Below are 26,280 nucleotides of genomic sequence, written 5' to 3'. Positions count from 1 at the left end.
TTAGGATTTAGACTTATATGTCAATAAGTAATTGCTTCAGAGATGTGATTTGCAGGCAGAAAGATGTAACTAATAGTCTTAGGAAAAAATACCCTTCTACTTTAATCATGATCATAGACAAAAGAATAAATCTTATTTCTACATACTGTTCTTAACTGGTGGTGTTATTCATCACCAGGGGAGAGGCTTGAATTGCTGGAGAGGCTGATGGGATCATCTCTATGCCCAGGTACTTAAGTAGCTCTCTTCACTGTAGTGCATGAGTGCCTCCCAAATACTCAGAAATAAAAATAATAGCTCATGTGTTTTTCTGCCATCTGAGACTTTCAAAGAAATAATGAATATTATAAAAGGAGTTATATGTGTCTGAGCAGGTGCCCCTAATGTGTGCAAAATTGTTTTATCCTCTCCTCAAAAATCAAAGAATTTTTGTTTCCTTCCAATAAGAAAAAAACATGGAAGAGTCACCAAGATATATGGAGAAAAATGAGGAACTGCTGGATGTGGAAAAATAAGGATTACATTTTACCAGCAGCAAAATTAGTTGAGATGTACAAAGAGTGAGAGTTCACATGGACAGTTTTAGTCAGCGGACAAGCTGGTGTTTATCCTAGCAATAGAAGATGATAAAAAAAAGGTATGTATATTAGATAGAAGTTATCACTAGAGGAAGAGGTACACTGAATATGGCCTTTAACTAAATACATCAAAAAGAGATTAATGTTTTCAGTCTCTCTAGTAAAACATTGCACTAACATTATGGTGCACTAAAAAAGATAAGTTTTAGTCATGGATATCTTGGCTGGCAAGTTGTCCACATTTAAACAAGTGATGGACTTGTTCTATTACTGCCATTGCTTCTTAGAGAACTAAAATATAATTATTTTTCATAATCTCTATCCTGGTATTATTTATTCATATTTATTACTATTAATTGCTGTCTTGTTCACTAATACATATTCATCTTGAAAGACATTTCAAAAGCAGAAAACAAAGAATTTCTAGTATATGGGATGGTGGGTATTGGATGACGGTATTGAGTCCTTCATTAGTAAATTTGTAGATGACACTAAAATGGGAGCTTGTGTCAATCTATTGGAAGGAAGGAGGGCTCTGCAGAAAGACTTGGATCTGTTGGATGGATGGGCAGAGTCCAACAGGATGAAGTTTAATAAGTCTAAGTGCCGAGTTCTGCATTTTGGCCACAAAAATCCCCTACAATGTTACAAACTGGGGACAGTGTGGATGGACAGTGTCCAGGTGGAAAGGGACCAGGGGATGCTGGTCGACAGCCAACTGAACATGAGCCAGCAGTGTGCCTTGATGGCCAAGAAGGCCAACAGCATCCTGGCCTGCATTAAGAATTGTGTGGTCAGCAGGAACAGGGAGGTCATTCTTCCCCTGTACTCGGCACTGGTGAGGCCACATCTTGAGTACTGTGTCCAGTTCTGGGCCCCTCAGTTTAGGAAGGACGTTGAGATGATTGAGCGTGTCCAGAGGAGGGCAACAAGGTTGGTGAGGGGCTTGGAACACAAGCCCTATGAAGAACAGCTGAGGGAGCTGGGGTTGTTTAGCCTGGAGAAAAGGAGACTCGGAGGTGACCTTATCGCTCTCTACAACTTCCTGAAAGGAGGCTGTAGTCAGGCGGGGGTTGGTCTCTTCCACCAGGCAGCAACTGACAGAACAAGAGGACACTGTCTCAAGCTGCGTCAAGGAAGGTATAGGTTGGATATTAGGAAAAAGTTTTTCACAGAAAGAATAATAAAGTACTGGAATGGTCTGCCCAGGGAGGTGGTAGAGTCACCATCTCTGGATGTGTTTAAAAAAAGACTGGACATGGCACTTGGTGCCATAGTCTAGTTGAGGTGTTAGGACATGGGTTGGACTTGATGATCTTGGAGGTCTCTTCCAACCTCGTTATTCTGTGATTCGGTGATTCTGTGAAATAACTATGGTGTATGGATAAAGTTTAATGTTAAAAGGTCCTGCTAAAAACTTTCCCCGCAGCACAGTTTCATGATGCTAAAAACAAGAACAGCTTGTTAATTATGAGTACCCATGTTAGATTTTATATTTCATGCTCCCTGTTTTTGAGCAATTCTCCTGCTTTGTTTCCATTTCTAGGTCTAAAAATTTCCTCAAACATTAGGTCAGGGAACCTTCCTTTTGTGTTCTCATCTTTTCTCTGCCCCTCTTTCGTCACCCACCATCCTGTTGTTCACTGCTTCCTACTCATAGTGTCAGCAGTGTCATCAGAAGCCTTCCCACAGTCATCTGTGGTTTTATTCTTCTCATTTTTACTTATTGTAAGTTACATTAGTACTTCATTGTATATACTTGATCTGGTGAGTTGGTTCTTTTTCTGTATTTTGACCTCTTTGTGTACTCACTCATGTCTTAAACCTTTTTTTGTATCCTGTACCAAAGTGGTTTCAATTTTTCTTTGGACTTAAAAATCATAGAATATGCTGAGTTGGAAGGCACTCATGACTCTGATGACTCTGATGATTCTGATGACTTATCAGGATCATCAAATCCAACTCCTGGTTATCCACAGGACATCCCAAGAGTCACACCATGTGTCTGAGAGTATTGTCCAAATGCTTCAACTCTGTCAGGCTGGTGCTGTGACCACTTCCCTGGGGAGCCCAACCACCCTCTGCGTAAAATTTCCTGATATCCAACCTAGCTCAGCTTCATGCCGTTTCCTCAAGGCCTGTCACTGGTCATGAGAGTGAAGAGATCAGTACCTGCCCCTCCGCTTCCCCTCCTGAGGATGTTGAAGACCACAGTGTTTCCCCTCAGTCTCCTCCAGGCTGAACAAACCAAGTTACCACAGTTGCTTCTCAAACAGCTTCCTCTCCAGACCAGACCCTTCACCATCTTTGCTCCCCTCCTTTGGACACTCTCTAATAATTTAGTGTCTTCCTTACATTGTGGCACCCAAAACTGCCCCCAGCACTCGAGGTGAGGCCGCCCCAGTGCAGAGCAGAGCGGGACATTCCCCTCCCTTGCCCGGCTGGTGATGCTGTGCCTGTTTCCCCCCAGGACATGGCTGGCCCTCCTGGCTGCCAGGGCACTGCTGACTCATGTTCAACTTGCCATAGACCAGGAGCCCCAGCTGCCTTTCCACAGAGCTGCTCTCCAACCTTGGAGACTTGGTTGTCTCTGTCCTTGGGTGACCTTCTGATCCCACCTATAGACCAGAAGGTTACCATTGATTCTAGGCTGTCCCTTGGCACTGCAGAATTTTGAGGTCACAGCTTTGACATTTCTCAGCTGAAGTATCCTCATCTTGAAGGCTTTAATTTGTTTCTATTGAACAAAACTTTAGACTGGGGACCTGGGGTGAACAGATACTGGATTAATATCCTAAACCAACAGTTTTTAACACTTCAGGGAAAACACAAACATAGTAACCGAAGCTCACTTTAAATCCGATAGTAAACTGGTGGCCCCATTTACTGAAGAATTCAATATACAATGAGGACTTAGTTCTACAAATAACAGTAAAAAGATACAGAGCTCAATGGATTAAGTCAGCTGTATCTTTCCTTGTGTACAGTGGGGAATACGTGTCTTTGTATAGCAAGCTGGTTTTATTGAAGAATAAGGGAAAGTTTTATCAACTTTTTCTTTAATTTATTAAGTGCCTTTCTCCAGGAAAAGGACATATCCCTCTTGATTGTGGAGTTTCCAATAAATAAGTAGAAATACACAGAAATTACACAGAAATAAAAATTGGGTGCAAGAAATTCAAATGTGGTATTTAAAATACAGTGCAATTTTCCATCTTCAATGCCCATTCTTTGTACAGAAAATGTCAATATTTGCAGGAAAAAAAGAGAATCCCTTAAGGATATTTCCTCACCTTCCACATTTTCAGCTTTGATAAGGACTAGTCCACCAGCCATCAACTTCTTTCCTTTAAGTCAGTCTAAACAGCCCTGCTGGGGATCCCTACACAGCTAGCAATAGCTAGAGCCTCTGAACTATTCAGAGGCTTCTAGGCAAACTTCTCTTTTTTTTTCCAACAAAATCCTCTTCCCTACATTATGAAGGGTAATATGAACCTGATACATCAGCCTGATGTTTCTTCAGTCAGAGAAGTTTCTCCTAAGTGTTTTCTACTCAATCTATTCCCCCTTTTTTCCTACCTGAATGATGAGAAAAAATAAATCCCTTGAACTAAAGAAACCCTGGGAGTTGCTGGCTTGGACTACTAGATATGGTAGGAGTCTTTTGTAGTCCCTAAACTGCACAAGCCTGGGGTTTTTCAGCCTAGTTTCTGGAATCACTCTATGCTACACCATTCAGCAGAATAGTAATCTTGCAAATGTTCTTTTTTCAACCAAAGATGTGCTTGCAAGCTTTTTTTTTCTCTGGTCTTTGCAGATTTCCTTAAACATCATGACTCTCTCGTGTTCTGGGGGAAGGTCATACTGCATGATAATTAAAGTCCTATTCACGATCTGCTGTGCCTTGGCAAATGCAATTGACCTTCTTTGAGAGGTGAAAATCGCCTTCTGTCTCACCTAGGGTCAGGCTAAACTGTTCAAACTTACAACAAAACAACCCCTTTCCTCCTTTTAATTTGGAAGGTGGACTTTAGCCCCCTGACCCTACTTTGGACAAATGTATTGCCAATGGGAAAAATAGAACATGAATAATTTTTAGTGTCTTTTTCAACCAATCACTGTGGCCTGTCTAACTACATTTTCTGTCCTTAGCTGGGAAGGAGAGGAAGACTTAGTTATACACCAACATTTGGCAGCCTGCCAGCTGTTCGGTACATTTCATTTCAATTGCTGCTTTCTCTTACTTTCTGAATAAACTCTTTTTAACCAAGTCTTGCTTGAACACATTGTAGTTGGCCCTAGGTGGCACTTTTAAGCCCTAAGGACTACTTTAAGGAGATTGATACATGAAAGGATGTTCCAAGTCACTCCAGAAATGTACTAGCAAGATAAGGAGTCGTGAAACATGCCTAGTTGGAATGGTGATTTGGTCTGAAAACATTTTAATCTGTGTTTTAGGTCAGGACTCTTCTGATTTCAAGGGATGATGGGTAAGAGAATAAAAAAGTATGCTGCCTTTCTTGAACCACTTAGGGAAAAAAATGTAGACTGTCTTTTAACACTTGCAAAGTGAAATCATTGCACCTGACTCTACCTTAGTTGGCTGGCATTTCTGGTTTACTTGGCTGCTCGTGCTGTTTTTGTCACTGTTCCCTTTTCCAACTGCTTTTTCTGATCTTTGCATGAACACTGTGTTCTTATGTTATGGTATTACACCTCTGTAACAGTGGAAAAGGGGGACATAGCCTTTTGGCAACACTTTCTCAATAAAACCCTAAATTATGTTGTTAGAAGATTGCAAGATTTTTGGGGCTTTTTTTTTTGTTTTTTTTTTGTTTTCCCATTCTGTCACATTTCTGTTCCCTATAAAATCACAAAGTAAAAAAGAGGTCCTTGTAAAATGCAAGAATAATTTGGAACATTTTTTAGCAATTCCAAAAGGACCTAGAAGTTGGATAGATAGGCATGGTATTCAAAATTATGAAAGCAAAATTAAATTTTAGGGTTAATATATCAGATAATCTATGAAAACAACATGGATATTGAAATAAAGGCATAAAAAATTTTGCTAGTCATATCCATGTCTTCTTTACTGGGCAGAATATTTTAACATGCCTCCTGTATTGTCCAAATACCACGTTAAACCCTTTTCATTAAGTGATTTCTTGGAGTGTAATTTGCAGAAATGAAAACTCGGTCCACATAAAAATAACTAGTATTACTAAAGTAATCCATAGATCTGAGCCTGAATATGCATTTTGCCTTGTGCTCATGATTCTCAGAGTAGTCACACCCACACATATTTTTGATATTCAGAGATGCAGTGGATATTTGCATGGTTACTTTAAGAATGAGTAAATACCACCACGCAGTAACTGAATCCAAATTTCAGAGAATGATGCATTTGTTATTTAGTACTTTTGCAGAAAGTCTTCTGATAATGATAACCTAACCTTTACTGCCCAAAGAAGAAGTTGCTTGGTGTAAATGTTGCTCTGCAATTGTTGGGGTTTTCTAAGAAAGACTCTAGATGCTCTCAATCTGTTAAAATGAATTAGGAATAATTTGCTTTTTAATTCCATTTTGTGGTTAATAGTTACATGGTTTTCTTTCAAAGAACCTGTGCTATGTCCAGTGCTGTTAGTCTTCTAATATTTTCCAACAGGATAATACACCTTCAGAGTTTGAAAAGGCAAATAATCATTGCAAAATATTCATTCAAAGCTGTGTGTTTGTGTGTCAATTTACTGCCTGGGTTTACAGTGAAAAATATGGTTAGATTTTAACATTTATGGAGCTACAAAGCAACACTAGCAACAAATTAAATCAAGCCTGTGCCTATAGTTTAAGAGCAGTTCTAGATAGAAAAGCACCTTTACATTGAAACCTCTGTCCTCTCCCAAATGAAAGTGAGGCAAAAGGCAGAAACACTGGCATACACAAAAAATGGCTGGATTTCTGGGCAGACTTTGACAGTTTTTTTATACCTGAAAAAAAATCCTGTGTCCAAAATCCCCAAGTGGGATATTATATAGGACAGGGGGGCATTAATAACAGTTACTCATAATCTACTCAAAATGAAATCCCAGGCTGGGCACAATTCAAGTGCACTGAGCACTTAGCTAAAAATCCATCAGAGAAAATAATCAGGTCTGTTTTGAAGGGGAATGTCAAGATCTAATTTTCTGATGGTATTATGCCTGCTTACCACAGTGAAGTTACAAGCACAGTGCATAAACCTACTCTTTCCTTGAACAAGGCCAATATCTTGACAAGAGATGCCCATTCTCCATTTGGAAGTAATTTTATAAATTCTGGAAACACAGTAGTTTAGTTTAGAAAATGCCACCTTCACCTTGCAGGCATAGGTATTCCTCATGTATACATGCCTCATCAGTTTTTGTGGATATTATACAGCTTATAATACTTATGAATACAGAAGATACTGAATGCCTCACATATCTAGTCTACCCTTCCTTCTCACTCTTAGTACAGTCCTTAAAAACATCTGGATTTCTAAAGGATCAGTGTTACTCATGAGTTAATATCCATGTTCAAAAGTGATTTAAGTGCAAAAAGTTAAATTTGCAAAGGAAACTTTATGAATTGAAAAACTTAGTTTGCTGATGTGTAGGTTCCCATTCAAACCATGATGGTCTATAAGATGCAGGAAGAGATAAGTGCCTACGTGCCTCTTTTTCACAAATTTCCGTGCACTAAAAAGGTGGCTTCTGGAGACGATTGCCTTGGCCAGTGCAACTTGTGAAGCCTGCTGAGGTTAATGAGGATCTTCCAGGTAACATAAGAACATCAACACTTTTTCATCAGTGCAGGCTGAATAGACTGACTTCCCTGAGACATTGTTATTTCTTCAGGTGTCTCTCATTCTTGTCCCAAAAATGCTCATGTCTGAGACGTGTGAGACACTGGTTTTGAGCAATCTACTTGTTGCACACGTATATGTCATAAATCCTTAAGCACCTGTACCTATCAGAATTAATTTCACTCAACTTGACCATTTAAATAGTTTTGCAAGCCTAAACTGATAACCTTAGGAATTCTTTTTTTTTTTTTTTGTCCATTACACAGGCATAAGAAGAAGCCAATTCCTTGTGCACACTGAACACAACTTATTGATTGAAGTGACTGGCAGATGAAATTATGCACGTCAGAAGCCAAGAACCACCTGTAGGAACTTTAGTCTCCTTGAAATCAGTTGGATTTGGATTTTGATGGTAAAATCTTAAGCCATCAAAAATGACCTCTGAAGTAAAAAAGCCTATTGAGATTTCTGACACCAGGTTTTGAGTCTGGGAGCCCCATGATGCACCTGCAGCATAGATCAAGGTGCGGGTACAGATCATGTTACTGTAACTTTCTCGTTTTACTGGCAGCAGTGTGTTGGCAACAGCCTGGAATTTACTGTGGGCTGCAAAATCCTTCTGCAAAGCTGGGCTAAATATTACATGTTAGCCTGCCCTGAACTTTATACTGCTTTAGCAAGGCCAGATAGCTTGAGGAAATAGTCAGCAATCCTCTTACAGACTGCATTTCCCACACCCTTACAGTAGAAATTCCAGAATGACAGACAAGAGATAGCATATCCCTATCTTATAGGAGTGTTGTGATAGTTCATATGTCATCAGTTTATTCAAAGTGCTACAGAAGTTGAGGATAGAAGGGAAAAGAATGACAGTATTTTCTTCCCAAAAAGCCCAAGCTTTGTAAGGGTTGCAAATCTATGTGCATCAATTGACACCCAGGGTCCTACACCTCAAAGGCTGTAGTAACCCTTCTGATTGAAGGTCACAGAGAAGAGATCTGTAATGCACTTTTAAAATTGCCTGAAGTCCAGAGGCAACTTTGATTTTCCAGTGTTCTGAATTTGATGTAGGCACTGTACTAATTGGTCTGATCCTCTGTGAAAGGTAACACCCATGTATCCATGTCAGTGTTTCTGGATCATTAGGTGACATTGACACTTCTAGCCTTAGGATATTACTAAAACTAGGGACCTTTAACTTTAGCTCAGTTCTTTTTGTCTTGAGGGGACCAAGGTATTTACTCATTAAGTCCCTGCCCTGAGGTCCCTAAGATCTTTGCCCCCTTCCTTTGGCAGGTCTCTCTGCAGTTTATGATTGCCATGTGCTTTTCTGTCTCCTCTTTTGGGTCTTCATTAATACTTATGCATTTGCTGGGACTGTTTCAAGCTTCTCTGCTCTCTAATGTGTTACTTACTGGGATTCTCAGATCCCAAGTGTATCCTTAAACCCTTAGTTCCCAAAATACTTACATGCTTGCTTTGCAGGCAGCTTGAACTCCTGTTTTGTACCCTCAGTTTAGGACTTGTGGAAAGCTATTCTAAGATGTGTTTTTGTCTGTTCTGCCTGCTCAGCAATTGTCAGGTGACACTGCAATAGGAATAGGTGAAAACTGCTGTATACACCATCTCCGTGGCATATATATCCCAAATCACAAGGTGCAGCACGGGTGCAGCTCTCCAGAGTCCCAGGCAAAATTTGAGGATGCTCTGGCAGGTGGATAAGAGGAGCAAATGATAAATTTCACCTCATGTTGCCTGAAGGTAATGGTCAATATAGAAGAAATATTCTTTATGAAAGATGCATTTCAAAAAATGGTGAAGTGTAAATTAATTTTCAAGTATGTTTTTTGCATGAAAAAGTTTTCATTTTTAACCTAATGTTCCTGGCTTTACTTGGTCCAGTTTTTAAAATATTAAAAGTTGCTTTTATTTTCTTTTAACTCATAGAAATGGAAGTTTAATTGATATGTACTACTAACCCTGAGAAATTCAAAATAGTACTCTGGGAAAAAGAAATACAGAAGCGAATATCACTTGCAGATTTTCCCTTCACTTGTATTACTTAAATCCAAAATTTAGGGAGTTATTAAATCTCTAGGTCCTCTGTCACCATGATGACAGGAAATCCTCTTCCATCAATTACATTTGACCAGGAAGTTTCAATGTTTTTTCAGTGATGGGATGAACCGCACAGCACAGTACACTGCAGTTTCTCACTGTACAAGTAGATTCCTGCAGAGTGCTCTTCTTTATGGCAAGTTATTACAACAATTTTCTGCAGCAATTTGCTATCATGCTATAGTGGCATAACAGGGACAGTAGAGAGGTGTGCAACTCTCACTGTCTAGAACTGTTTGTCCATCAAGCAGCAAGAAGGTCTCATAGAAGTGTACCAAGGGATTACTTTCAAAATACCTGCTAAGGGAATTGTGACTAAGAATGTGTAGACACAGGAGTACCAGATACCTGTCAGAGTTGCTAAAAATATTCTTGTTATTGTCAGGTTGCACAATGGTTTAATTCCACGTGAAAGTCTGGGTGACATATTTGCTACCCAAGTGAATAAAGTGACAAATACTACCAGGGCTAGTAATAAATGGATTTTCCTTTTGGATGGTAATCTTTCATGCCAGCTCATATGCTAGTGCTTAAGGCAAACTATTTAAAACACACTTCACCTAGTTTGAACCTGGCAACCACATACAAGCAAGAAAAATGAATCCCAAGCTTTTCTTTTTGACATACTTCTCTCTTTCACTCATCTAGAAGCCATTTAACAGGCCTTGTAACAGGAGAAATTTTATGCAGTAGATCAGCTTTCTAAACAATAATTCATCCAAAAGAGATGAAATGGTAGTGTGCATATGTATGTGCTATTTTCAGAGGAAATTTTTGTGATTTTTATATATATGTATGTTTGCATGTATCTGTGGGCTTGTCTAGTGTGTCTTTATATTTAAATATAGATATACTTGATATAGTAGTTTATTATAAATGACTTTGCAATACACTGTAATAACTCCTAAAATGAATTATTTTTTGCAATTCACTGAACTTTATGGACAAATCAAAGCCAGGTTTTGTTAAAGCAATGCCACTGAGTGGATTTAAACATCTAAAAGACATCTGCTTGGGGTCCTGAGGTAGCAGAAATTAGTGACTCTTCAGTGGAGTGCCCACCTGAATTCTATCAGCTCAAGTTCTGGTATAAGGAATTTAAAATTAACACAATTCTCTGTGCTTTGAAAAACAGAATAACATGACAGACCTGAAGTGCCTTATTTGTTAAGTCAGTGTCAATGACTGGTAAATGGAATAGGTTACTCTCAAGAGGTTATAGAATGATCTGATGTCTGTGAGGAGCACTGGAAATATCAACTTTTGCTTAAAAAATAGAACTGACTAAGCAGTAGTTACATCAAAAGAAGAATAATTTCGGTAGCATATAGCTGTCAAACGCAGAAGCAGTGTTTTTCTGCAATGCTTAGGCATTTAAAGGTATAATGAAATCTTCGTGAGATTTTTAAAGCCTAAAGCAAATTTGTAAATCCCATTGGGTTATGAAATGACTGTATCCAATATACTGATCTATTCAGGTAGGTCAGATGAGTTACACTGAACATTTTTGTAATCTGGGCTTTTGTTTGGATGCAATATCTTGACTCTAGCTCATCTTCAATGAACAGAGGACCCTAGAAATGTATCACTTAGCAGATATTTTCTCTCTTGATAATCAGAAAAAAAAAGAATCTGGAAGGAGAAACATGGAAACAAATAAATCTCACTATCTTCTTAGAATTTTCCATAGTTAATTTCTTTAATAGTGTTTGTCTTAATTCTCTTGCCTGATTCTTCTTTATTTCCATTCTGTCTTTTATTATTCATTTTATTCAACTTTTCTCTCCACTGCTCATTGTGCATCCAGATCTTTCTTCCACATACTCTTGTTTCCTCAAGTGTTTATTTTGCTTTCAAAACTCTTATTCCACCCCATTCCTGAAAAGGATGCAGTCATTCCCCACTAGATGATGTTGCTACTGATCCTAAGAGGGTGAAAATCATCTATACAGTATCTGCTCACCCTGCTATGGCATGCACATCTCCCCAAAAGAGAGAAAAAGAAATAAATTTTATTTTCTTAGCCAGTGATCATTAAGAATTCGTCTTAAGACTGATGATAATTTCCCAGTTGCTGATTGTGTGGAAAAAACCCAAAAAAATGGAACAAGCAACAAATCATCTTTCCTGCAGAATGCCAAGCATTCTATATGACAATGTGAATCAAGCACTCGGGGTGCTAAGAGAGTACATATTAAAGCTCGCTCAGCCATTATGATGTCTATCACATACCAAAAGGTCTAGAGTCTTAAAGAAAATTACTAAATTACTTTTTTATTTCCAGTTTCTGTGGAAATACTTTACAACTGAAATATAGTCTTGTTTTTCCACCAAAGTGCGTATGCAAAATGAGGCTGAATAAGCACTTCCATTTAATATTTCATAAACTTGGAAACAACTGCTCCTTACAGAATTGCAAAGGACATTGAGAGTCCACAGAGCATGAACAGTGTAACTGTCCAACACTGCCTAACATCAGGCCTCCTATCACTCCCCACTGACTGTTTACAGAATACAGGTTCATCATTTCCCATGTTTCTAATTGTCTGAAATTAACAATGTGAATATTCCCTTCTCCTTCCTTTACTCTTCACCTGATTTAGCTAAGATCAGGATAAAAAATGAATTAATTAGAAGCACAGTCTTTGGATGATTGCACATAGCACTTCATATGCAAAATAAATTGCTTTGTGAATTGTAACATAAACTATTAAGCACTTTTATTTCAGGTGTGCATTGTACAGGACAGAATGTACAGAAATGCATTTAAAAATATTTTCCTTGTAAGAAGATATATATCTACTGCTGCAAACAGAAAATACACATAAATTGCAATGCACTGCCTTATCCCTCTTGTAAATTATGTAAGTATTAGTTGCTGATTGCTCATTCTGTTCCTTAATAGTGCTTTATTTTAAAATAATGAAATTGGTAAAGTGACAGGCTTAAGGTACTGAAGGACTGCAAAATGACAATTGTAGGACATGATCCACTACTTTGAAACTGCCTTGAGTTAGGCCATTGCTTATCAATAGAGTGCCAAACAGTTTACTGAGTCAGTGGGAAATGTAATATGTGCTTAGATCTTGTTTCACAGGAAATGATAGACATGATTATGAAGCAGACTTTCTCAAGTCCTGGTAGAATCTCAGAAACTCTTATTATAGGAAATTCCAACTTTATAGCATCCCCAGATCTGGTGAATTATGTTTCTGAGTTCCTATGATTGCTTTTGTCAAACTGTTAAATATGAAATGACAAAATGCCATTCAGCCATATTTGTAATGAATAACATGGGCAAAGCAGTCACGAGCAGCTGCCATTTTATAAAAGTTCTTTTTGATGTATCTATAATTTTTTTTTCTATTTTTGCCTGTTGAACTGTCTGTAACCACCAGAGTGGAAAATAAATTTCTGAAAGCTTAGATTCAGAAAAAGAATCTGTAAGGCTTCTATAAAGTATATGAACTTGAAAACAGCATCATTTTCAAAAAGTGTTCTAGACTCATAGAAGGTGATGAAATTCCTGGGTTTGTTTGCCAGATAGTAAACTTTTTTGAGAAACTCTTTTTCATTTAGATTCTCAGCCTTGTCTCTGAGTAGGTAGCATATCAAAATTATACAAACATATCGCTGTTCCTGATTTAGAGTGGAATTTGCTTCTTTAGTCAAGGCAGTATGCTGGCAGCAGCAATCTTCCTTCATACATTTTCTGCATGAAAAATGGTTTGTTCTGATCTGTTTTTCTTCAAGTTCCATTTATAGCTGTCCCTGTATAAAGTGTGTAAGGAAATTCTCTGATAGAATTCTTTGTGGTATTTAAAGATTTTATAATTGTCAGTTTTAATCTTTTCCACCTTTTCCATTTCATGGAATGAGAAAGAAAGTAATTTTTTTAACTGTAATTTCTTTCCTTCTAATCAAAGGATTTGTAAACTTTCAGTCTCATACTGTTCAAACTGAAGCTTTTCTTGGTAAAAGCTACAACTGGTTTCACTCACAGATACCTGTCTTTACTGTCAATAACTTTGATACAGAACCTTGGCTGCATATGAAAATGTCTGTTTTCTTGTAAAGCAAGGAACAGTATTTCTTAAAGTTTTTAAGAAAAACTTGTGGTTTTTTTCCCCTGAAGCTAGTTCATTAAACCCCTAGAAATACAGAAAAGAATGTTGTCACTGTCTGTCTCCAAAAATACCTTTTTGTCCATATTGCGTGAGTGGCAGATCAACATCCTTTGCTGTTAAACGTAAGCAGCAGTTTTATCTAGTTGTCTAGGCTAGAAATTTCTAGGAAGCAATTTATCCCAACTATCTTAATGCAATCAGATGAATCTCCTTTTGGAATTACCCCTCTCCTTTCTGTGGATTTGTGAAGAAAAAAGGCTAATCCAGTCACCTAGATTTTCAGCTGTACTAACTAAGTGGAAATTACTCCTACTCAATATGCTTCATAATGAGAGAGGGAAGAAGAAAGAATCATCTTGAGGAATGTGGTTGCTTTAATAATTCTATTGAAGATGTCATTGTGCCTATGATCCATGATTATCACAGGCTTTCTCCATGAACAAGAAATGAACTGAGAAAGGTTATTCAATAGGAATAATGCAATTATACAAAGGACACTGTGCACTAATAAAAAGAGGTGTTGTTCTACATGTACAAATATTTTTCATTTATCCAAGACACTGATAATGAACAAGAGATTTGCAGTTAAGCAAAAATATCATTTACACCCACATTAAATCTCCCTCATATTTCCACAGCAATGTAAAGGCTCTCAGTGCAAATGAGAATTAGGCACCCAAGAGCTTTTCATCTGATGATTCTGAAGTGATTCATACTGCACTGCTACTACTGCCATTAACAATGAGAAGACAGAATGAACTGTGGGAGATTGACAGTTTTGTAAATCAGGACATAAGTACTGAGCAGTGGGCACCTGAAAACTCAGGTGAGTGTTTGCAGGACAACCTGAAGTAGCAGAAGATATCAGTGATGGTATGGCATTAACTGGCCAAGTTTATACCTGCCAGCACTCCTAAGCAGCTCTGTACCAGACTGATCAACTATGGAAAAAAGACAGGAAAATCTTTCCTAATAAGTGAGAAGCAGACTGAAATCATACTGGCTTTTCTGCAATTTTTCTTAAACTATTCAAATCTTTGAAATCTTTGTATATTTTGCACATGAGATTTGAAGCACTGTCGATGTTACATGTTAAGTTGTGTGAAGATTTCAGTGTTTTATCTGAAATTTTCCATACCATGAAGCTTGGAGACAAAAGGAGCAAAGAAAGATAAAATGTAGCAGTTACATAAGGGAAGAGGATTGGGCAGAGGTGAAGGCATGAGACAAAGCCTGGATAAGAAAATTTTGTGGAGGGATGGAAGAGATTTCAACAGGATGCCCAGAGCCTGGGAGTTCTCTATCTTTGAGTGATACTCAGTCACTTGAGCAGGCTCTTTCCTTCTCTATCATTAGGTGCCTGGTTTATATCCATGTGAGTACCTTTATGAAGAGAACTACAAAATTACCCTGTAATTAATCACTCCCATATGCTTACATTTGTTTTATTTCTAATGCTCTAAAATTCACTATGAGAAACCATAATATTGGGTGTATGAGTGCAAACTAGGACTGATAATACAAATTTAAGATGGTTTCATCCATGGTTTCATGTCATAGCTGCTGCTATAGAAATGGGGGGTCTCTTTGGGACAATAGTTTTCCTCCAATATGAAGGAAGGAAGGCTACTTTATTGAAAGCGCTTTTTTGTGCATTTTTTGTTGTTGTTTAGTTTTTGCTGGCTTTGTTTCTTTGTTTGTTTGCTTGCTTGCTTTTTTTGTTTTGTTTTTGTGTTGTGTTTTTTTTTTTTTAATTTCTCCAGGCTTCCTAGAAGCTATACGAATAGCTAACAGCTGTTCTGTTTGAAAACAGAACTATATCTACACCAAAGTGCTTAGGAAAGAGATGGTGTTCTTGGAATTCAGACACAATAGTCCTTTAATCTGTAAAAAAATAAAACCAAAGGTATTTGATGATCATACACCTTTAATAATGCAGAGGTAAGATGAGTCTAAAGTATCTTAAAAATGGGTCTTTTTCTGGACCTTCAGATTAACATATTCAGCAAATCTGAAAGCTTGAAGCACATGAAATTGAATGTATTCCTGCATACTCATCCAAGCAGGAGGTAACTGCTTTCAAGATTTTTAGTCTAGGGGCTAAACTAATTTTCTGAGCTTGGTTTAAAGGAAGAAAGAGAGTTTCCCAGAACATAAACATTGGGCCTGCCCAGTAATTATGTAATATTTGTGTGCGGTTCTCTCTATCTTCCTCTACAGGAGGTTGTATGCATTGTATAAATAATTGAGCAGCAAAGACAGGTACCTAATTTCCCCATATCCCACGTGGTATAATAAAAGAGGCCTTTATAACTAATCTTTTCCAATTTCAACTTAAAGAATATTTAATTTTGAGTGCAAAATGGAATACCTCTTTCCGGGTAACTTGGCAGTAATTCACAGAAGACAGTACACCAGAACACAGACTGGTTCACTTTCCTCACTCAAGGAAGGGCAGCCTTTCCTTGTGCTGAAGTAAGGAGAGCAGGAATATAGATATGACCTCTGTGTGCTTCCGATCAATGCTCTATTCTGTCTCAAGTGTAAAGGCTTCCCTGATTGCTATGGCTTGTGTGGAAAGATGGCTGGGGTAAAGTTAGGGGAAATTGAGAAGTTTTATTCACATCCTAACAGAGGTTGTAATGGTATGGAAATTATAGGGTAAAATACAGCTCCTACTCGCTGGATGGAATGTGGTTGGCATGCTCAAAACCTATTCTATGGTGATTCCTCACACCCACAGTCTGCAACCACAGCACCTGCCAAGGGGGATGGAACAGAGGGTGGAGCAGAGTGGAGACACCACAGCCAGGCTCTGTGGAAATCCTTGCAGGGAGGGAAACTTGGTGGCACTTTGCAGGTGAGAAACTACATGACACCTGTCAGCTAGGGGAGAGACGGGATTATGTCCTGCTGCTGAGCCAGCACCTGTGGTGAAATCACTCTCCTTGGTTCATTACAGCCTAATTGTAATGCTAACCCACACCTCCATCCCAAAGTTACCCCTCTCCAAGGTACAACCACTGCTCACCAGGTGTCCTGGGTTGCAGTGTATTCTATTACCATCCTCATGAGCTGTTGAAATCAGGTGGGGCAGTGTTTTCCTTGCCTTCTCCCCCCAGACTATCTTGCTGTTAATGGCCCATTATTGTCCTGCCGCATGACTCAGAGATAACTCCCTCCGGACTATCTTCTGTTAACGAGCCTAATCAACACTTGGCCTCATGACTCATTACCCCATTGTGAGATGCTCCACCCAGAGGGAGGAACCAAGCATCCCATTGTGGATATAATCTGAGACTGAACACCAGAGACAACCTTTCTCCACTGGATTTCCAGAGGACAGGCGCTACACAGCCACCACTGGACCCTTTGAGGAAGAGCAGACCTTTTTTTTCCCTACAGGATCACTGCTTCAGAGTACGGCAACCACCATTCTACCAGACTGCTACCACCACCCTGCCTAACAGGGAGTCAGGTTGCATCTTGACTCTGTCAGTTTGAACCAGTGTTTCCTTTTAGTCTTTCTTTTTCCCTTTTCTTTAATTTTCCCCATTAAATTGTTATTCTGACTTGGTGCCTCCCACGGGTTTGTTTTCAAACTAGCACACCAGGCATGTGCTCCATAGTTTTTTGACTGTATCTTTAAAAATGAAGGGAGAGAATTTTACACCAGTCAGTAACACAGGTATGCATGACTAGAGTCACTCAAGCTCCACTTAAACATAAAGAAATACCATAAAATTAAGCTGAGAATGAGGGAAAAGTTAGGGGACACTCTGTTGTAACTGCATGTATCAGTTGACAGGCTGAACCTGTCTTCTTCCCTGTAAGGATGCCTGTTGGGTAAAAACCACACTCTATCTATCCTTAAAAGTAAAAATACTTTTACTGGGGATTAGATCTTGTCTGTATATGTCTTTGAATATCTTTTTCCAGTCTGATACTATCACTGACAATCCCCAAACCTTAACCTCTCACAATTTTATACTAATAAAGGGTTTATTCCATAAACTGTGAGTCCTTCATGGGCTCTGGCAGTCACTGACAGCAGGGAACATACTCAAACACAGAGGAAGACCCAATGAGGGGTCTCCCTTATGCTATTGGTGTATTTCCCTGAATAAATCAGTTGAACCACCCTCCAATCCAGCAGGACTGCTCACGGGTGGGTCACCCTAATGGGATGCTCACAGACTGGTTGGGCATAAAAGTCTCAGCTTTCCTGGGGTGCTGGCTGACAAATTAAATACTAAGGGTTGAGTAAATCTTCCTTTTTCATGAGACACTCTGTCTTTCCTCTTTTTGAGAGAAATGAAGACTGATTCTTCTAATGCCAGTATGAGGATCATATCAGAATTTACTGAAGTACAAAGATTACTTTCTTGCAAGAGAACTTGAGTATGGTCAGATCCCTCCTTGTAGATATAATTCCCATCTCTTTTTCATGAATTTTTTCCTGGTTTGTTTTTTTTTTCCTGCAACCTCATTTAGTTAGTTTCCAAAGAGCTACTCCACAATGGTTATGTGTGGGGCACCCTCTTGTCTGCAACAGTAAAATCCCCGGTGATAAGCCCTTATGCTCTGCACTCTAATGCATTAAATATCTCAAAGCATGTAGTCATAAATTGTTCACCCAAGATTACATGCAAAGTTGACAGTAGAGTTGAAAACCCATTGAACCTAATCATTAGCCTAACATTCTTTTCTTGTTATATGAATAAAAAGCAAATTTACTATGTAAAATGTCCTACTAAAGTGTTCAGAACCCATTAAGTGCTATTTTCAAATAGCAGAATACATGCTCTCATGTTACAAAACAAACACATTTTAGTAATTTTCTCTTGAAAGAAAGAGTTTTAGTCTACTCTAGTCTCTATACCCAATTAGTGATCTGATCTGCATCTACTGAAGCAAATGACAGTGTTTTGATTTGAGGCCAGTAGTTCATGATCAAGCTACAAAAGCTATATTGTGCCCTGAGTGTTAAGTAAGAACAATTCTTCCCTTGTTTCTTTCTCACTGAAGGATTCCTGTTCTCCAGAACAAGACTCATTACTCTTGGTTGGCTGCCATGGTTCTCTTTCCTTGGCAAAGCTGTCAGCTCATTACTAAACAGAAACAAAGGGATGATTACCTCTTTCTCCCACCTCTAGCCACTGATAGCTGAGGTATAGACTGAACATCTTACTATTAGAAGGTGCCCTGAAGTGAGCATGTGTATTTCAAAATCGAACTTTTGAATTCTTTGCTCTGAGTACCCTATATAATCTTTCTGTATAAGTAATACATTGAAAGGTTTCTTTATCGTGTTTTGCAATTAAAAAAAAAAACCAAAACAAAAACCCGAACCTAAATCCCCCACCCACAAAATAAGATGGGCGCTATCCCTAAGGTTCTGCAGAGTTCTCCTCAGAAGCAGAGTTGAGGTACCCCCATGGAGAGATTCAATAGTGTAAACAGGCTTTGTGAAATTGTTTTCGAGTACACATTAGGCATATTACGCATGCAGTAAACATAATGCATAAGGACATAAAGTCTAGTATAAAAAAATAACAAGTCTGAACTAATGTTTAAATACTCAGACACTTTATTTCATAGAATCCATTGCCAGATGCTGAATTGAAAGGCAAAATATAGCCCACATAAGTGTGACTTCCACAAATAAGCTAAATATAATTAAAGCTATTCCAAGGGCTAACAGATTCACTTAACTTGGCTAGGCTTTAGAAAGGAGCTGTGATTAGTTATTTTCAGAAAAATTGGAACGCTGATTATTTTATATTTCCCACTCAAATTAGATGAGGTTTGCTCTGTTCAAATTTCAGTGGGATTCTTGCGGAATTATATATGACATCCGAGTTAATACTGGAACAGTTCATCATGATTAATGTCATTACAACAAATGCTAAAGGGATTAATAAGGATTTCCTACTGTGTTGCAAAGTGCAGAAGCCCTAGGGGCTTTGCCATTGGAGAACACTGGGGTGGCCTCATCTTTTCAGATCTTTTGGATCAGAGATATTAAAAAAAACCATCTGTAAACTGCTACAAGATTTACATTCCTCCTTTCTGGTTTAAATGACATTACTAACTCTACTGCACTTTTGGGGCCCATTTAATTTAGCACTTTATTCAGAAAGTACTTCATAAAAAATTTATGGGATTAATTGTGATATTTCTAGTACATTATGAATTTATAAGCTTGTCACCACCTGTAAACTCTTCTCCCAGTTGCCTTGTAGAGGCAAAACCAAAGCATTTTATGTATCATTAAAGTGAAAATTCCAGTAGTCTTAATGCTCTGGTCTCGTCATGTAGCACTCTGAAGACATGTCAAGAGCTAAATTTGCTGCCATTTGATTTGTGCCTTCCTTCCAGTTGCCTCTTATAAATGGGGACCAAATATCCAAGACCCAAATCTCTCACACCTCATATTGTTTGGTTTTGACATTGCAGCTATTTGAGATAAAGACTTTTGAAATTTTACACTCATTGAAAGAAACTGTATATAGCTAAGTTTTGTAAGTAGTCATAATTCTTACACTGGTGGGGGTTCAAAGTGGCATCCACATCGTATAAGTAACTGTTCAGGAAATACCTAAACCAGAGAGAAAAAATGCCCTTAGATACTGGTAAGATTTCTGAGAAAATCTGTAAACCCTTTTTGGAGAGAATAATATACTCATTCATGTGTGTACATGGGGAACACTGAATATTAGGCTAAACTTTTAGATAATTCTTATGTGGTTTGGGAGGGTTCCTCTTTGGAAAAGTACTGCCAGTCTTATTCTGACAGTCTCTCCTATACAGTTGTAAATGTAATGTGACTGCAAAGGATCCTCTTAGCAGGTAAGAAGGATTCCTGAGTCTTTCTCCCCAGTGTATAGTCATGAAGAAATGAGTACCAGGTGTCTTAATCTCAGACTGAGTCTTATCCTAGCTACCTTTTGTTAAGTACTGTTCCGGTTTGGCCAAATTTAGAAATATATCCTCTGAGAGAAGGCACAGCTACCCCTTCCCCCCCAGGTTCGGGAAAAAATAAATTTTCCTCGAAGGAAAGTGAAGAAGATAAAACTATTTATTTACCAAACACACGGGAAAAGGAAAATAAGGCTAAATAATAAAATGTTTCACTGTGGAGGAAAAAAAAACCTGGGAAAGTGTTAAGAGTCCTCCCTTTGGTCTCCTCGGTGCTGGGGCTTGGGCCAGGGCCAGGCCCTCTGTGCCCGGTGGAAAGTCCTCCCGATGTGCTCTGAGGTTGAAAAAAAACAGTCCAGTATAAAAGGGAGAAAATCCGGAATTCCAGAGAAGGAAAAACAAAGTCCAACTCTCAGTCTCTCTCTCTCCGGAGAACAAGAAGCTGAAACAACTGGCCAAAAGCTGACTGGAAAGCAGCAAGCCGGGTGCTTCCTCGCTCTCCTCCCTCAGCTGAAAAAAAAACCTGCTATCTCTGTGTGACCTTGAACAAGCTGCAAACTGCCCTGAAAAAGTTTTGCTCAGTTTTTTCCTTCCCCCTCTCAGGCTCAGTTTAGAGACACAGAAAGGCACAAAAATTAATTTTGGGCATAGGCAGCGATATGGGATACACATCATAACGTCACCCCAAGACAAGTACCTAATTTAATTTCTTGTTTAAACTCCCTCTGATACATGAACAGGTAAGTATCTTCAGAGGACAGTAAATGTTATAAACATTAAAGGTTGTTGAAGCAAATAACTCTTCGGACACTTTTTTCCCTTCATCACTGACGACAGAGAGAACCTAGAGGAGTTTCTTAGGGTACAGACTTGGAGGTGGTATTCAGCTACCCGAAGACATGTAAGTGCTGACACCAGAACTGCCCCAGGATATATGAGACTTGCACAACTGGAGATCAGGGAAGATATTCTGGGACATTTAATCATTCATCCTTTTGCAGCTGAATCCCATCCTTAAATTTTAGATGCCTATGTTGTGATGGCATAAATCCAATCCTGACTTATAAATTATATGCAAAAGAATTATTAGCACTCTCAAACTGTCTAAAAGAGTTTTCTCATTTCATGCCTTTATTTCCTGCTGCAGGCACTTGTACAATGCCACAACAAATTCTGATGAGGGATATTTCCAAAGGTCTTGGGTTTTTTCATGAGTAATCTTGCTAAGAACCTTGAAATAGGACAATTCCATTTAAAAGCTAGTATTCAATATGAGTGTAAAGATCACCTGGGAGAGAGTTCTTAAATCCCAATGGGAAAACTTGAACATCCACCACATGAAAAAAATATGGATCAAAATATGTTCTCTCCTACCAGGAAAAAGAGCTCAATTAAACTTTCTAAATGAAGCTTTCCTGTGCTTCATTTCTGTGTTTCTGTTGACCTATGTGTGGCCGCTCCAAGATTTAAATCAAGTTTTATGTTTTTAAGGTGGTAAATTTATAGTAAAGACAGTGACAATGCTTTTACCATATAGAAATAGCAGCTTGTTGTAGTATCCTATCAATCCCAATGTGATATTACAGTTTGTATAGAAGCTCCACGCAGGACAGATGTAAATCTAGAGGCCTAAACTGTTCATTCTTCCTAGGAAAGTACACTTGAGATGACACAATAAATCCCTTCACAGTCCTGGGAGCCAAGAAATGAGAATTATGACATATGAAGAACAAATATGGCCTTTACAGCGTTGTAAATGCATCATAAATTATACGGATTTTAGTATGAGGTTGTATAAGGCTATAAAAAGTATTTTATCCTACAGGTGTGAATGATGTCTGACATTTTTTTACCTCACTATTTGTGTGTAAATAAAATAACTCACAAGTGAAATCAGATTTTTAAGACCTGATGCTGCATTCTATACATCACAGAAGCTTTTGAATAGGGTTCAACTTCAAAATAAAGAAACAAAGCAACCTGTCTTATTCATGGACTTATCAGCACAAGGGTTGTCAGTGTACGAGTTACAGTAAGAGCTAGAAATCTGCATCAAATCATATAGAGGGTAAGATGGGCAGCAAAACTCATATGGGGAAGAAGGATAAACTAGATTTGAAACATACTAGAAGGGTTATTCTGGGAGGTCTGGTAAAAAGATTTCAGAACCAGCCCATGAAAACACAGGGTACCAGCCCAATTCAGTTTTCAAGGATAGTGGGAAGTACTGGTTAATTTAGTATCCTCTACAGTGGGAATATAACATTAAGAGTTGGTAGCTAGTTCATCTATCAAGAGACTGGTTTCTCTGTACTTGAATAGCAGAAAATGGGTATTGTGAAACAAGGGAAGATCATAAGCAGGCAGGAATATGGTCAGCGATACAGGATGTTATAAGGTAACTCTGACTCAGATGCCACAACACATAATTTAACCCTCTGTGTGTGAAGTTGTGACAAAAGTTTGCTTTAATATTTGGAGTCAGCCTGTTGACACATTGCAATACATGGTTTCTGATACCTGAGAAATATTCCACCACCAAAAACCAGAAATGCCACATTAGATATTAGTGTGGAGCCTTATTTTCCAGAATTGCAAATCCATTACTGCAACTGATGCCTCAGGTTTTAACTTTCATATTTTTCAAATCCTGTACTGCCTGGTGTGTAACTCTGAAGTTTCCTGTACCCTGTTAACTTCTGCTCTCTCCTGCTGGGTAGACATAACAAAGCCTCTCCAGGCCTGCTCTCTAAGGACACTCAGACTGTCCTAGGCCCAAAAAGTATAAACCAAAAGCCTCTAAAGGGGGGGGGGGGGGGGGGGGCAAGCTTGGGGAAATTACATCATTAACTGAAGCTTTAATTGGAGAATTAACCCTGATATGCAAATGAACCAAACCTATAAAAATGTGAAGAACTCGTGACCCTGTTGTCCATCTTAGGGTCCATCTTGGCAGCAGCCTCTGGCTCCCCAGGGGGTACCTTTGAAGGCCGTTCAAATAAATACCTACCTTTATTCCCTTACTCCTGTCCAGTCTCTGTTTTTAGGTGGCCTCTCAAGGCATCACAACTATCATGCATGCAACTAATTTATCAACCTTCCTGGTACTGATCCCATGCAGTAGAGTGCTAAGAAAGTACACAAATAGTTTTACTTGATAAACTAAAGGATATTCAGTTGGTGAAGGCAATATTTTAATTTAAAATATATTCTGCATATATCAGTAGAAATTTTATCATGTTCTTAATATTACAAATTACCTTCACTGTTCAAATCTATAATCTCTGCTTCCTGCACAGAAAAACAACCCTACCTGGGTCAATGGAAGTATCACCCAGTTGCTTCCAGTAGCAGCAGTAATGTGTACAGCAGCATAACAGTGTCTTACTGGAATAATGCTGAATAGTGTGGCACCCATACCTGTGAATGCACAGGCAGAGCCTGGAGACAAACTGACACTCAGGAACTAAAATATGAGAGAGACTAGCTTTCAGCTATGAATAAAATACAAGTTTTTTTTGTGATTGTTAAAAAAAGCTTGGTGGTACAAAGAAGAAAGAAATTAAGTGGACTGAAAATGTGTGTTCCTAAATATGTGAACCATTTCATTCCAGTGGATGAGTATCTTTCCAGAAAATAAAAGCAGTTTCTAGAAGATAGATTAATAGTAACTTGATATTTTTCCTCCCTTGAAATGGGCATTGGGTGGGTGTTTCTCTAAAGGTTCATTTGGTGACTCAGTTCCAAAACAAAGAGACACCATACCAGCAGCACAAATATTAATCCTGTTCAGTGTTCAGTGACTTTGAGCAGTGAATACGTTCATATCTGTGCTTCAAGTTTTGTTCATGGAGATAGGTCAGAAAATGCTTATTGAGCTATTAGCACTTGCTTCAAGCTCAGATTAGTTCAAGAAGATGGATATTGCACTGAGGGACTTTATTCTCCTAAAACACCATTGAGAGCCAAAGCAAATGAGGAGGAAGAATAGCATAAGAGAAGATGCTGAATGGTCATAACACTCAGGTTGGAGAGAGGAACAGGAAAGGAACTGAAGCAGAAAATTAAATGGCCTGATACTGACTTTGAATAACAGCTATGGGTCACCCTGAATCTTACTGTACTGGAAATGCACACACATAGTCACACCCCCAGCTGTGATCAGTTTTGTTAAGGTGCCAGCCATTTTCTCTGCATCTGTCTTTCCCTTACAAAAATACACATCCTTAGGTTTACAAGGAGCATCTAACAACTTAAAGGACTATTCCATAATAAAATTACCTGCTAGATATTTTGGAAAATATGGGTATTTTCTTCTCCTTTCATTAACTCCTGCAAAGTTGGTCCTCCCGTGAGTTCTTCACTCATCAGAATCTAATTATTATTGCCTTCCATTCAGGTTTGGCTGCCTGGGTCTAGCTATCAGAGGTAGTCTCATGGGAAATCAGACTTGCTGAGATATTTGTTAGTGCTGCCAGTTACCTCTCTAGTGGGAGGCACTTTTTTTTTTGCTTTCATTAACTCTTTTTCTCTTTTCCTGCTGACCACTCTTTCAAACCCACAATCACTGTATTCGCACAGTGAGCTGAGGCAGAAAAACACACAAGCCATGGATTTTGAATTGTAAAAATTATAGCTGGAAGAGATCAATTTGATTATCCTACTAGCACTGCAAGATTATATCACATTCTATAGTTTTCTACTGTTTTATTCCACCTAATTTTAAAGCCTTGAGGGATGGGGCTTCTGCACTGCCTTTAGAAGACTTTTCCACAGTTTAATATAGCTTACTGTTGATAGGATGATGTCTTGTTTTCTTTTTCATCTACATATTCCTCTGCATAACGCATTTCCATGACACTTAAGTTACATTCTTTGGGAAATATTTGAAATCAAACATTCTTTCTTGGTGGTGTCTTGACTATATGGGTTTTGTTGTTTGTAATAAAATAACAGACAATTGCTATGAAACATATAAAACATATAGAAACCTTCTTCTATTCCCTCACATATGTACCTGTTGAAAGGGTACTTTTCCACTTAAACTACCCTTATCAAAGCAAATGCCAGGATTCTTGAATCTAGAAAATCACTTAAAAAAAAAGGTATATTATTTCTGTCTAAAATGACCTTTCCTACAGAATACAAGCTCACTATATTCAGCAGTTTCTTTCTTTATCTTTTCCTCACCTCTTACTGTTAACATCTCCTCTGCTGTGTCCCTGATCTGTCCTTGACAAAATCACCACTTATGTTCCTCAGCCAACTCAAAAGTCTTCTTCACCCTCATCCTTTTCACAGTCTGCTCTCACTGATGGTGATTTCCAGTCTAGAATATATTTCACTTTTTGACACCCTGGTATCTGAGGTCTTTTGTTACAGTGCAACTAGTGCTAGTAATCATATCTTCTCCTTTCCCATATTTCACTGCATTTCATTAAAATTCCCTGTTTCATACCTAAAAAAATCACAAAGATTCAGCTATCGATAATGACTTTCTAGCTCTCCTACTTCACATCCAGTTCCCTGCATGAACACTTGTTTTTCCCAGCTCTTTTGTGCATTTTCAATTCTTCTCCATATCACCACTTTTTTTTCCCATTCCCTGTTCTCTAATGCTGGTAGTCAGTGCTGTGTATTTTTTCTCACATAACGACCTTGAACTATTCTGTTCTCTCTTGATTTTTTGCTAGCAAAGGCCTGTGTCCCAACA

At 38.5% G+C, this 26,280-nt stretch overlaps 1 pseudogene; it reads left to right on the top strand.

Moving 5' to 3' along the window:
* Window positions 1–1,008: 1,008 nt before the first annotated feature.
* LOC138107060 (uncharacterized) lies at window positions 1,009–1,860 on the top strand (annotated as a pseudogene).
* Window positions 1,861–26,280: the final 24,420 nt, after the last annotated feature.

Source organism: Aphelocoma coerulescens, chromosome 3 (genome assembly GCF_041296385.1).
Source record: "Aphelocoma coerulescens isolate FSJ_1873_10779 chromosome 3, UR_Acoe_1.0, whole genome shotgun sequence".
Taxonomy (NCBI): Eukaryota; Metazoa; Chordata; class Aves; order Passeriformes; family Corvidae; genus Aphelocoma; species Aphelocoma coerulescens.
Note: the sequence above shows the minus strand (reverse complement) of the source record. Positions and strands in the feature narration are given on the sequence as shown.